General features: G+C 36.7%; 1 long non-coding RNA gene across 1 annotated transcript in view; it reads left to right on the top strand.

The window, feature by feature from the left end:
- The window catches only part of LOC129145292 (uncharacterized), a 107995-nt gene that overhangs the window by 68957 nt on the left and 24886 nt on the right, over positions 1–14152 (top strand). The window contains exon 2 of the long non-coding RNA XR_008550619.1: positions 9089–9152. This is a non-coding gene — a long non-coding RNA (uncharacterized LOC129145292). The remainder of the gene's footprint in view (positions 1–9088; positions 9153–14152) is intronic.

The raw sequence follows: 14152 nt of genomic DNA, 5'->3' as shown, positions 1-14152 counted from the left end.
CACCCCTGAGCCATCACAATAGTTTTCTAACGCTCTTCCCTCCTGTTTTGACCCCTACCCTCTTTCTTTGCCTCAGATCTATGGTCAGCTTGCAAGTTTTGTTTTCTGACTCTTTGTTTGGTCTCTATATTCCACATATAGGTGAAACCATCTGATAATTATCTTTTGCCTTCTGACTTATTTTGCTTAGCATAATCCCATCCACCCCGATCCATGTTGCCTCAAATGGCATGAGTGTATCTTTTTTGATCACTGAGTTTTCCTTTGTTTATATATGTTTTAGTTTTTATCATTGCAGCTTGTCATCATTCTGAGTTATCAGATTAATGTTCAAATGTCAATTACTACATAAAATACCGGTTTTCTAATTATATTTTACAATTGTGTGGGTCAGGAATTAGAGCAGGGTTTAGAAAGAAATTTCTTCATTTCTTATGGTGTCAATTGAGTTGAAAGGGTGACATTCCGTAGGCAAATGGACTAGACTTTCTGGCACCTGGTGGAAATAGTTGGAAGGCTAGGGTTAGCTGAATCTCACCATCAGAACATTTATTTATTTATTTTTAAGATTTTTTTTTTTGTTTATTTATTTATACAAGCACTGGGTACAGTCAGAAGTGCGGGAGGGTGAGAGAATCCACCAGAGCCAGAGCGGGGAGCAGAACAGTCAGATTGACGAAGAAGTACACTGCTGAGGGGAGCAGCGGGCGGCAGGAGAGGTCTGCGGGCCATGTGGGACCCTCCTCCAGTGGCCGGGGAGCAGTTGGGGAATCGAACCCGTGCTGAGGACTGCGGGCAGTTTCGTAACCCAGCGCTCAACCGCTGCGCCACCTGGGAGGCCCTTTTTTTAAGTATTTTATTTTTTATTTTTTATTTTTTTTTAAGATTTATTTATTTTATTTATACAAGCACTGGTACAGTCAGAAGCGCGGGAGGGTGAGAGAATTCACCAGAGCCAGAGTGGGGAGCAGAGCAGGCAGAAGGACTGAAGTACACTGCTGAGGGGAGCAGCGGGCAGCAGGAGAGTTCTGCGTGCCATGTGGGACCCTCCTCAGGTGGCCGGGGAGCAGCCGGGGATCGAACTGGCGCTGCAGAGGTTGCGGGCAGCTTCGCAACCCAGCGCTCAACCGCTGTGTCACCAGGGAGGCCCCATCAGAACATTTAAAAGTGGCTGTTCTCACATGAAAGTTACATGTGAGAAAAAGTTACATGGACACTAACTTTTGTGAGAGTGAATATTCAAAGGCTGCAGTCAAAAGCAACAAAAATTATTGTGAGCTAAAAATGGCAGCATAACATTTCTCTTATGCCGCATTCTAATGCTCAGAAATTCATTAAAATCAGTCTGCATTTAAGGGGAAGTTAACTAGATTTTACCTCTCAATGTGTGGAACTGTAAATAAGTTCTACCATTTTTAACATAGAGTGATTTACAATGAGTATTTTCCTCCTCAAAATAATTTCCTAGAACTCAGAACTTAAAAACACCATATGTATATATAATTTTTGATATTTATACAGAACTATGGAGGCTAATTTTAATAAGGCAAAGTTTTGACCATTTTGTCACTCTTTATGGATTCTGCTTCCTTCATTAAAATTAGACCTATATTCTAAATCTCACTCTCTGATCACAACCAATCTTTCAAGTCTTGTTTCCCTTTATGTTCTTTTTTTTAAGATTGATTTATTTATGCATACAAGAACTGGGGTGTAAGCCAGAGGATTCACCAGAGAGAGTGGGGAGCAGAACAGATGAATCTACTGAAATACACTGCTGAGGGTGTAACAGGGTGGTCCCCAGGAAAGGGGGAAGTTCCAGGTTCCCTGCCCCACCCAAGGGAGGGTGGAGCTGAGCAGGAAGAGGAGAAGCTGGAGAAGAGACTGAGGAAGGAAGCAGGATGGAGCCAGGAGACCTGGAGGAGGCGCATGGAGCCTAGAGACACGTGAAGAAACTGCGCTTGTCTTTTGGTCGTGGACTGGGTGACACAGATGTGGGTGAGACCCATGGGGAGGTGACAATGACAGCTTTTATCTTGATGTTGATTTTGCTCCTTTCCTTCCGGGCTTGTCTGGTTGTTTGTGACCCTTTTCTGTGGGTCCCCACTGGAAGATGCTTTAGACTTGTGGCAGGCTTTGGGGCCTTGTTCTGGGCCGATCCCATTTGGATGGAGTTTTACCCATGAGGGGATGGGTAACTTTGGGTGTTTCATTTAGAAACTAGATTATTTGCTTTTCCTGTATTGTTTCCTAGTTTTATTAAAGTTCCTTCTCATTAAAGTCTCATATGTTTTGTGTTGATGCGGCGGATGGCCGAACCCATTTAGAATAGGCAGGTTTGTGGGGTTTGGGCTGCCCCTCTCCCTGTCCTATAACAAGGGGAGTAGCTGGTGAGGCAGGAGAAGTCTGCTGTTCCATGTGGGTCAGCTCCTGGACACGGGGCAGGTGGGGGGGGGGGATCAAACGGGTGCTGTAGTGGCTGACGATAGCTTGATAGAGCTGTTTCTAACCCCTGCACCACCAGGGAGGCCCTTTCCCTTTATATTCATTATATATTCTAAACAAAGTAAACATATCATATTCGCTTCTCTTACTTTTATATCACCTGCATTGTTTTCCAAAAATAACTTCCCTCTATCTCTTACCAAACATACCCTTGTCTGCTATCAGCAAGAAAGAGCTAAAGTACTTTCATATGTAAATATTTTTCTCCAGACGGGAATTACATTTGCTCTTAGCAAATAATGACCTGGAATAACTAGTGTGTTGGGTTTCTGAACCCAATTACAATGTGAGTGTGAGTAGGTTTGCCCACAACAATTCTAGGACACCAGGAGGGTGTTCAAGTATTCAACTCTGTTCTCACACTATTCAGCCAAAGGTAGTGTTAGATTCCACAGGTTAAGGGTAAAATCTCCCAGGATTCTCCCCATTTCAACTGCAAACTGGAAGAACAGTCTGCCATGTGGGTTTCTACTTAACTGGCTATAGCCTAGAGATTCTTATAATTCCATCCCTATTTTCAGGTGCCCATTATGACCCAAGTCATTACTAGTGCTTCTGACTGGCAGGCTATAAATGAGAGGTTCTCAGGACACCGTGATTCGATTTGTTCGATTTGATAGAATGGTATGCAGAACTTGAGAACCAGTTTATTCACTATATCACTGATTTGGGTATAATTCAGGAACAACCAGATGGAAGAGATGCATAGGCAAGGTATAAAGAAAAGGCATGGAGCTTCCATGCCCTCCTCATGCATGCTGTTCATCCTCAAGTCTTCATTTGTTCAACAATCTGGAAGCTCTCTGAAGGCTCCTCCCCTTGGGGTTTTATAAAGGATTCACTATATAGTCTTGATTGATTAAATCACTGGTAACTGGGGATTGAGTCAAGCTCCTGCCCCTCCCCACTCCCTGGAGATTTGAGGGTGGGACTGGAAGTTCCAATTCTCCAATTACCTGATTGGTTCCCCTGGCAATCAGCCTCCACCTTCAGATGTTTCCAAGTTTCCTTCATTAATGTAACAAGAGACACCAAATTCCAAAGCATTTGGTAGCTGCGAGCCAGAACTAGACAAAGGTCAAATATGTAAGAGAAAGATGTTTTGATCATCTGAATGAACACGTATTTAATTCTTATAAACCATAATATTGCAACAAGCAGCCTTTTCCACACTTATCTAATGAAAGGCTGATCTGATTTGTAGCTGGGCCTTCATTTTTATGGGCGCAGATTTCTGTTTCATTCTAACATTTTGGTTATAGACTCTAATTTTGGTGGGTCCTGTACTTAGAATTTAAATACCTTAGCCTTGAAAGACTGTTGTAATCTCTTCATTTCCTCCATCACCTCTGTGATCACCACTTAGCATTTCTTGGGAAAACATGATTCAAAATGTTGGACTAAGTTCACTGATTACCTTTCTTTTAGACTTTAGCCCTATAATGCTGCACTGACCTCATAATTTCATTTTTTCAGTTAATTTTTTAAAAGTTTTTACTCAGCTTTCTCAATTGTTTCTAGTGAGTGATTGATAGGTCCAAGTAATCAATCTGCATCAATGGAGGTTTGTATTTACTCTAAATGTTTAGTAGTAGAAGGGAAATTTGACATTTGTGTTTGGACTAAAATAATTAATTGCTTATGAAATTTAAATAGATGTAGGACAAACTAGAAACTTTTCTGTAGCACCACCTACCCTTATTTTTAAAAAAAGTAAAAATAAAAACCTAAATACGTTGACTTCCGTATTTTCATTTACATAGCAAAATCTTTGTTTTTAAAAATGAACAAAGATTTTTCAGTGAATATAGAACATCTTTTGTTACTGCAGTTTTTGTTTGATTGTAATGTTTTAAATGTGATTTAAGTGAAAATGACATTATATTTCACAAGATATATATTCAAACACATAGACTGGAGTATATTTGTTAGCCTGAAACCATGACAACAAGATTATACTTGTTTCTCCTGAATCATAACAAGGTTACATTGTATTTGTAGAAGAGACGACAATGGCAATAACAGTAAATATTAGATGGGAATAAACTTTCTAAAATTAAGAAATATGTGAATATGGAGACTAAATCAAGGGCAATTTCACACAGGAGCAAAAAGATAGATCACATAATTTTTTTCCTACTGAAAATAGGTCTATTGTTATGCAGATAACTCTTTTTTCTTTTAGGAAGAATTTAGTTGTCATTCACATTACATTTGATAAATTTTGGAATGAATCAAATATGACTCCCCTTCATATGTCAAACAAATCAAGCCCATTTATAAACACTGGCCACACCCATTTGAATCTACTCCTCTGAGACAAACAAATCTCCTGCAAGTGCATAGTATGATATTAATGATATACTTTAGCTATAATTTCCCTGGAAATAGTATGATAGTCTCCATCATTTTGGTTCTTACGAACTGGGAAAAGAATTGTCAGCAAATTGAAGTATTTTTGTTTACTGACATTAATTAAGAAACAAATATTGGGCCTCCCTAGTGGCGCAAGGTGTTAAGCACCACACTATGAAGCAATCCCCAGCCTCTGCAGCACAAGTTTGATCCCTGGCCTGCCAGGGAGCAACCCACATGGCGCAGCAGACCTCTCCTGACTCACCCACTGCTCCCTTCAGCAGCGTATTTCAGTCAGTCTGCCTCTTCTGTTCCCCACTCTGTCTCTGGTGAATCTTCTCACCCCTTCCCTACCCCCTTCCCCCCCATCTCTGGCCTGTAGCCCAGCAGCTCTTGTATGCACAAATAATCTTTAAAAAAAGAAACAAATATTTCCTTTAATTGAGCTCCACATGAATGGAAAAAAAAAAGATTGTATTACTTAATGGTATTTCCATAGGGCAAAGAAAATAGATTAGATTTTTTTCTTTAAAAAATAGTTTTAACAATTTAAAAGACAATTAGTGGTTATTTAAACAACTATATAGCCTAATCATTTTTCTGCATTATATCCCAGACAAGTATTTTAATAATTTTCAAGTATTTCTAAAGATTAATAAGTCACTTCCTTAGAGAGTCACTAGAAAATTCCTCTTAGACAGGTTTATTGGACTATTGTGAACTAAGGGGTAATTTTTTTCATGAATGGAGTGGAAGCAAACTTTGGTTGCAGAAATTAAGGGTTCCTAACCTTTCACATTTAATATTACTATTATGACAAACATTAGTTCAATATTTTTATTTTGACATTTAACTCTAATAAGGACTGAAATATGTTGTTTTTTGTTTGTTTTTCCTTTTAGGTGTTTTTTTTTAAAGATTTATTTATTTATGCATATGAGAGCTGTGGTACAGGCCAGAGATGCAGAGGGGTGAGGGGATTCACCAGAGACAGAGTGGGGAAAAGAACAGGCAGACTGACTGAAATACACTGCTGAGAGGAGCAGCTGGCAAGTCAGGAGAGGTCTGCTTCACCATGTGGGTAGCTCCTTGGCCGGTTGAGGATCAAACTTGTGCTGGTGCTACAGAGGCTGCGGACAGCTTCATAGTGTGGTGCTTAACCCCTTGTGCCACCAGGGAGGCCCCACCTTTTTTTTTAATTTTTTTTTAAGATTTATTTATTTTTATACAAGAACTGGGTGCAGGCCAGATGTGTGGGAGGGTGAGAGGATTCACCAGAGACAGAGTGGGGAACAGAAAGACAGACTGACTGAAATACGCTGCTGAGGGGAGCAATGGGCGAGACAGGAGAGGTCTGCTTTGCCATGTGGGATTCTCGTGGGCCCGCCAGGATCGAACCCACACTGCAGATGCTGGGGACAGCTTCACAGTATGTCACTCAACCACCTGACCAGGGAGGCCCATAGAGCCCCATCTTTTAGGTATATTTTTATCGTCTTTGTATTATTGCCTTTTCTCCCTTGACATTTTAGTCCTTTTGCACTGGTTGTCATGAATATATATCAGCCTATTCTGTGTGTTCTCCTTTTTAATACGCATCCTGTTTTTTTAAACTGAGGTTTGCAATAGAATTCTCCATGCAAACAAAGCTAGTTCATTAGTATGTACCATGTTTTACCTAACTCATAAGAAACATTAGTGATTTTGAAGCCCAAATCATTATTTCAGAGACCTGTGAATTCTTGAATAATCTTTTAGTGCAGAATGTTATTCATAATTGATTTCCACAGCTATGTTGAGAGCAATAACTGCCACCCCCCGATTGCTCATATTCTTTGTCTTTCCTTATTCTCACACAGTGAAGGGGTTGTTTTAAACCATCTTGTTTTTCTCAATTTATAAGATTTTATTTTTATGTATGCACACAAAGCATGGATGCAGTGAAGACAGACCTGTGGGGTGGAGAAGGGATGATTTCTTTAATCAGCTTTTCCAAAATAGGTATAAGGTCCATTCATCTTAGCATCAACCATTTTTTTAGTCTTTTTTTTTTTTTTTGAAGATTTATTTTATTTACACAAGAGCTGGGGTACAGGCCAGAGGCACGGGAGAGTGAGATGATTCACCAGAAACAGAGCGGAGAACAGAACAGGCAGACTGACAAAATACACTGCTGAGGGGAGCAGCGGGCAAGACCGAAGAGGTCTGTTGCACTATGTGGGTATCTCCCTGGCCGGCTGGGAATAGAACTGGCGTTGCAGAGACTGTGGACAGCTTCACAGCACTGCGCTCAACCCGCTGTGCCACCAGAGAGACCCAGCATCAACCATTCTTTAGGAGACTGACCCACTGATATACAGAGAAAAATATGGCATTAAATTAATAGATTTTCTTAGAGCAGAAAACACATTACAATGTTTTGTTCCTTTAGTACTAATAAGGAAATAACAACTGTGACCTAAAATAAAATAGAGGTTAAAAAAAATGGATTTTGAAGTGCAGTCATGAATAATTATTTTAAAGAAAGGATAGGATTGTTGAATACTTTCTTAATCCTGAAATATCTAAAGTGCCTTTTCTGTTTACATATCTTAATTGGGTGTATGCTTCCTATATGTGGTTTCTTTTTCTTTTTTTAATAGTTTGTGTTATGCCACGTTCTAGTTTTTATTACTATGGATGAGAAATCAAGAAATTTCTTTCATTTCTCTTTCTCTCTGCTCCCTCTTTCTATTCCTCCCCCCTCCTTCTCCTTTTCTTTTTCTTCCCACCCCATCCCCATTCCCCTATTTTTTACTGACACTCATCACTGAGAAAGCTTTTAGCCTAAACGTTTACCATCCTTTCAAGCTCACTTTGCCTGAGCCTCCCTCACTTGACTCCTTCAACAGAGGACACATGGCTCCTGCAAATGAGGTTTTGTTCTAAGGACTGGGCATCACAGGCTCTCTCTTGACCCCACCGTTGAAAGCCTAAAATAGGGTGATCTCACACTATCTTTGATTTCTGTTGCCACCTTTTACATCAGTAGTGGAGGGGTCTTATTCTCACTAGGGAACACCTTTGACATTCACTTTTAGAGAAATAGTCTATTTTCACTAATGCAGGCCTACTCTTGACTTCTGTTTTAGATCTCTGAAGACAGAGGTGTGCTTTTACTTTTAGACGAAATACATTCCCATAAAGGAATACTTCTTCACTGTGCTTCTCCCAGCTTCTGTCTCCACCCACGACTTTCTCTCCCTTGGGAAATGATTGCTATAGCTAAAGGTTTAGAATGTGACATGTTTTACTACATTGTAACTTTTACCTTTTCTTTTTCTCTTCCTATTACTAGACTGGTTGGGTGGGTCCTTTCATCTAGTTGGGTAAATTTGTCTTCTCTAAACTTCAGTTTGTAGCATGGCTTGTAATGTAAACAAAGCTAGTTCATGAGAAGTCCAATTTGGTGGCAAATGTCAATCTTTTATTAAGCCGTTATAGCAATGAAAATAAAGTTTTGATTTTCATATTTCTAGTTCCTATAACATTGTACATTTTGCTGAAAATTAGGCCATAAAAGAGAGGTATGCTTACTGGAGTTCAAAAGTATGGCCTATTCAACTGATTAATATATATATATAAAATTCAGTATATAAAATATATGGTGATACAGTGGCATAAATATATGGTGATACAGTGGCATAAACATATAGAATGATAAGTAAAGATACAGAATGATATTTAGATGATTGGATTTTGCAATTCTTTGTTTTGGTGGAAAATAGGTTTTTAGTAGACCTCAAAACAAATGAGAGACTCCAAATGACTGAAGATATTAAAGGGAAAGTGGTTCTGCTCTGTGATTAGGTATAGGCACCACTTTTATATGAATGACATGGGTGCCTTAGTGGTGGATATGGCATGGTAACATACATTTGAAGGGTGTGATCCTATATCTCAGAATCATTTACAGAATTGTAAACCAATATTATTTCAATTAATAAATAATAAACATAACACAAAGTATTTTTCTATGATCCATATACATTAAAAACACCCACTTTATGCATACTATTGCAGAAGACTCTCCCGTTTGTAGATGTCTTTTATTTTCAACCCAGTGTTTTTGATAATTGACCAATATTTTTGTACATAAAGGTAGTTCATTCCTTTTTATTCCTGGGTAGTATTCTGTTGTATGGATTACCACATTTATTTTATCATTATTTTCATTTCTCTCTTACAGAAATTAGCTGAAATACAAACTCCAGGTAATGTAATAAGAAAGAAATATTTTGTTACTCAAGAAGGTAAGTAGGAAATATATCTTCTTTTGTTCTTGCTTCACAATTTTATATTCTAGACGAAATTACCAGATTTTAGATTTATTATTTTCAAAGGTTTCTGAATATAGACACACAGCTTGCCACATGCAAACCAGCAGGAACAAAAATGATCTTGTTGAATGTGGAAACATTCTACTCCTTATATTGCAATTTTTTTTTTTTGCTTTGAAACTACTATGCATAAAACCATAATACTGGAATAATAGAACCCTAATGAATCTAAGTCACTATTTAAAATGGAAGTTAATCAGTGGGATAGTGCAGCAAATGTTTGAAGATGGATATTACTGCTATGTAGTAACATCAGTCATGTTTCTAAAGCACTTTATGCATATGTTTGTCTTAAATATTTTTCCATCATTTAGTTTTAAGAGACATGTCATTTAGACTGCAATAACTCCAAACGACCAATAAAAAGGAGAGTAATTTAAAAAGTTTCCTAGTGTTTATTCCCTCTTGCCTTTCTTTCAATAGTTTCCTCCCTTCCTGGTTTGCCTCACTTCAGTGCCATCCTTAGAATCATTAAGAAATTATAAGGCACGGGATCATCTTGAACTTTGAACTTTAAGGAGACCTGCTTTTTAACCTTCTGTGAGTCAATTGCTTCCATCAGGAGTTATCTTATGATAACTATCTGATGATAACTATCCACACTCTTCTCCAGTCTAGACCACACTACAGATCCTGGTACTTTTCTTCAAAGGCCCTGAAGCTGCATCTGCTTCCTATGCTGGCCTCTTCCCAGAAAACAATGCTACTAGTTTGTAAGTCTAAGACCTTTGAGAATAGTCATTTGAAAAGGATCAGGTGCTTGAACTCTCAGTTACCCTATAAAGGGGACGGATAAATTGATCCTTTAAGTTTTTGGGGAGAGGAGAAAATTCTGTAGAAAATAAAAATTACCAAGATAAGCTTTGTAGGAGATTCTGATCAAAAATGAGTGGTAAGAAATTGAACTTTTTATAATCTGTGAACTTAAATTACAGAGCAAAAGGATAGAACAAATTGTATGCTAAAGAGTAGTCAATGAAAGTTATTCTTATAAAAACCCAAATAAGATAAAAATGAACTGTAATTATATATATATATATATGTACATTTTGTGTGTATGTTTGGATGTGAATGCTTGTGTGTGTGTGTAAAGAGTTTTTTAGTGTTCTGCCTGGAAAAATTCAATTCTCCATCTTAATCTGGTTACTCTGAGTATTAAAATGCATGAAAGTACATGGTATATCTCTGTCAGAGCAGGCACTTGGCTCATGTTTACAATTCATAGAGCGCTGCCTGACTTGTTATCCCTGCAGGATGCCTAGGCTCTGTAATCTCCATTACCATAAGCTAAAACTCCTATGAATAGGATACTTTTTCAAAATACTGAATAAAAGATTCACATACATTTCCAAACATTTCCTGTGGATAAAGAATAATATGTAATAATAATGAAACATAAAATTAAAAATGAAGAACAGTATTCTGAATTTAATAAATATGGTGAACTATCACTAAAATCCTGATTAAATTACTATTGGTTTATATCAGTGCACTTATACTCTCTCTATAACATTAATTAATTTTTTAAAATGTAAGTACTTTTAATTTGGATTTTTAAAAATTGTACTTTTTTTGTTGATGTAACTTTTGTTTAAAACATTGTATATGGCTTAACTGTGTTGGATCACACCTTTTCAGATGTATGTCACTACACAACACCCAACACCAAAGCACCCATAACCTCCACCCTATCCATTCAGCCTGCTCCCTCCTTTACTTGCCACCCCTTCATCTTCCCATCTGCAACTCCATAGTCAGAAATCGAGGATTTGATTTGGTTTAGTTTTGTCTGTTCCTTTGTTTTGTTGCTTTATATTCCACATATGAGTGAAGTCACCTGGGATTTATAAAAACCTTTTTTGATAGTTTATATTTCTTTTTCACCTGTATAATATTTGTTCAGATTTGTTACTTTTTATAAATTCACTGCTGTCCATTATATTGAATTAGTATGTACTAATTCAACTTTTGCTTCTATTTTAAAAGTCAGTTATTTTCTTTAAGTACCTAAAATGACATTAACAGATGCTTAGAACAGATTTCCAAAACCATAATAAAGGTGTTGCAATAGAAGTAGATCAGTTTGTGACCTGCTATTTCTCATTTGACTTTTAATATATTTTTAAAGATTTATTTTTATTTATTTATGCATTCAAGAACTGGGATGTAGGCCAGAGGTGTGTGGGGATGGGGGAGAGGATTCGCTAGAGACAGAGTGGGGAGCAGAACAGGCAGATCTACTGAAATACACTGCTGAGGGGAGCAGCAGGCAAGACAGGAGAGGTCTGCTGTGCAATGTGGATTAGCCCCCTGGCCAGGAATCAAAGTCATGCCTCAGTGGCTAGCAATAGCTTGATAGCCCTGAGACTTAATCCCTGTCTCAGGGAGGCCCCTTTTTATATCTTAAGTGGTTAAGTAGTAGCCAGTAAAGAAGTCCATGTTTTCTCTTCCATAAATACTTGTAGATGTGAAAAAACAGACAAATATAATTTTTTCATTAAAAGAAAAGTATCACTAAAAGTAGACATTGCCTTATTTTCTCATGGAAACATTAGTTATTTGGAAAGAACAATGATGATGTTAAATTGAAACACTATTACTTTGAATTTATAATTGCATTTATTTGGTAAATTTAAGCACTAGTCTTTTCTTTCTTTTTTGAGGTAGCATGGTTTACAACACTGCATTTGATTTAGAGGTATTATGTCACACCTCTTCAATTGAAGGAATCCAAAAATCTTCCACCATAGTCCTTTGTACCTCATCTCCCCATTGCTCCCCCTTTTCTGCCTCCCCAACCAGAGGCCACAATTTTACAGTCGAATTTCTCAGAATTGTTGTTGGTTTTTATCTGATCCTTCGTTATATTTCTCTATTGTGTACATGTAAGTGACACCACAAACTGCCTTTCTCCTTTTAACATATTTCACTTAGCATTTTCCCTTCTACACTTAACATTTCCCTTGTCATACATGGCAAAAGTGTAGCTTTCTATAGCTGAGTAGTATCTCATTGTGTATAAATATCAAATCTTCCTAATCCACTGATCTCTACTTGGCTACTTTGGTTGTTTCCATAATATAGCTATTGTAAATAGTCCTGCAATGAATAAAGGAGTGTATATATTTCTTCAAATTAATGTTTTGTTTTGTTTTTCTTTTATTTGAGTAGATACCTAGGAGTAGAATTGCTGGATCACACAATAAGTCTAGTCTTTTTTTTTTTTTTTTTTTGTAAATTTGGGAAACCTCCATACTCTTTCCAAAATAGCTGGAACAGTTTGCATTCCCACCAACAATGTAATATGTTTGTGTTTTCTCCACATTTTAGCCAACGCTTGTTGTTTATGGTCTTTTTAAATTTCTTTGGAGAATGTCATTGAAACTTAATAAAGAGTGCATTGAATCTGCCTATTACAGTGAGTTAGGTGTCCATTTTAACAATGTTAATTCTTCCAATCCATGATATGGGAGAGAGTATCTTTCCATTTCTTCAGTTCCTTTTAACAAAATCTTATAATTTTCATTGTACAGGTCCTTCATCTCCTTTAAGTCTAATCCTAGGTATTTAATTCTTTTTATGCTATGGTAAATGGGATTGTTTCCTGATTTCTTCTTCATTTATTTCTTGGTTTCCATATTGGAACACAAGGGATTTTGTTAATTGATTTTATAGCCTTCCAATTTGCTGAACTGATTTATTAGTTTAATTAGTTCTTTAGTGGAGTCTTTAGGGTTTTCTATGTATATTATAATGTCATCTCCAAATTGTGATAGCTTTGCTTTTTCTTTCCCAATTTGGATTCCATTTATATATTTCTCTGACCTTATTGCTCTAGCTAGGACTTCCAATACTATATTGAACAGCAGTGGTAAAAGTGGACATACATATCTTGTTCCATATCTTAGTGGAAAGTCTTTTAGTTTGTCATCTTTGAGAATGATGTTAACTGTTAAGTTTATCATAAATGGCCTTTAGTGTGTTATGTTCCATCTACCTCCATTTGTGTGCCTTTATCATCAAAAACTTAACAAAACTTATCAAAAACTGTATCAGCATGTTTATATTGATGTGGTGATTATGTTGATTACGTTTTGGAATCTGAGCTATCATTGCATCCCTGGAATAAATCCCACTTGCGCCAATGTAAAATCATTTAAATACATTGTTGAATTTGGTTGACTAAGATTTATGTTAGTCAAGAATATGTTGAGAATATTTATATATTTATATTTATATTCATCAGGGAAATTGGTGTTAGTTTTCTTTTATTGCAGTGTCTTTATCTGGCTTTGGAATCAGGGTAATTTGACCTCATGAAATGTGTTAAACAACAATCTGAAATACTACATTTTATATTCTGAATGACTCCCAAGAAATACATGCATCTTTCTTTTAATTTCAATGTTGAAATTGAAATTAGAAAAATGAAAGAGGAAAAACACATGGTTAACATATATGAAATGAAGTATTATATGTAAAAGATAAACTCTCTCTTTTGTTCTGTTTCATATTATCTATAAAAATATCAGAGTGCTTTTAAGAATATGTAAGTTTTAATATTTTAAATCTCTGTTTCCTTTTTCTAAGACAAAATAGAGGATCCTGATAGTAAAGCAGGGTCACAGAGAAAAAATAAATAAGGCAGAAAAAAATTAATAAAAGTGAAGACAATAATAAAATGATGTAAAACTTCCTAATTACAGAATGCAGTATGCAGAGAATTATCCTTGAACTGCTTGACTCCTGTGAGCAGGATTTTTGTGTTAATTAGGAGCATCCTTCATTAAGTTTGTCTGTAAATTATATATTTTCCAATTCAGCATTTAGTGTTTTTAAACAAAAATAGTCACATCCCTCAAAAATTTTAAGAAAAGATAGAACAATTGTGAAAATTTAGGTTCAAAACTTTA

This window comes from Talpa occidentalis, unplaced genomic scaffold (assembly GCF_014898055.3).
Source record: "Talpa occidentalis isolate TD23 unplaced genomic scaffold, MPIMG_talOcc4v2.1, whole genome shotgun sequence".
Taxonomy (NCBI): domain Eukaryota; kingdom Metazoa; phylum Chordata; class Mammalia; order Eulipotyphla; family Talpidae; genus Talpa; species Talpa occidentalis.
The sequence above is the reverse complement of the archived record's forward strand: the minus strand, read 5'-3'. Positions and strand labels throughout refer to the sequence as shown.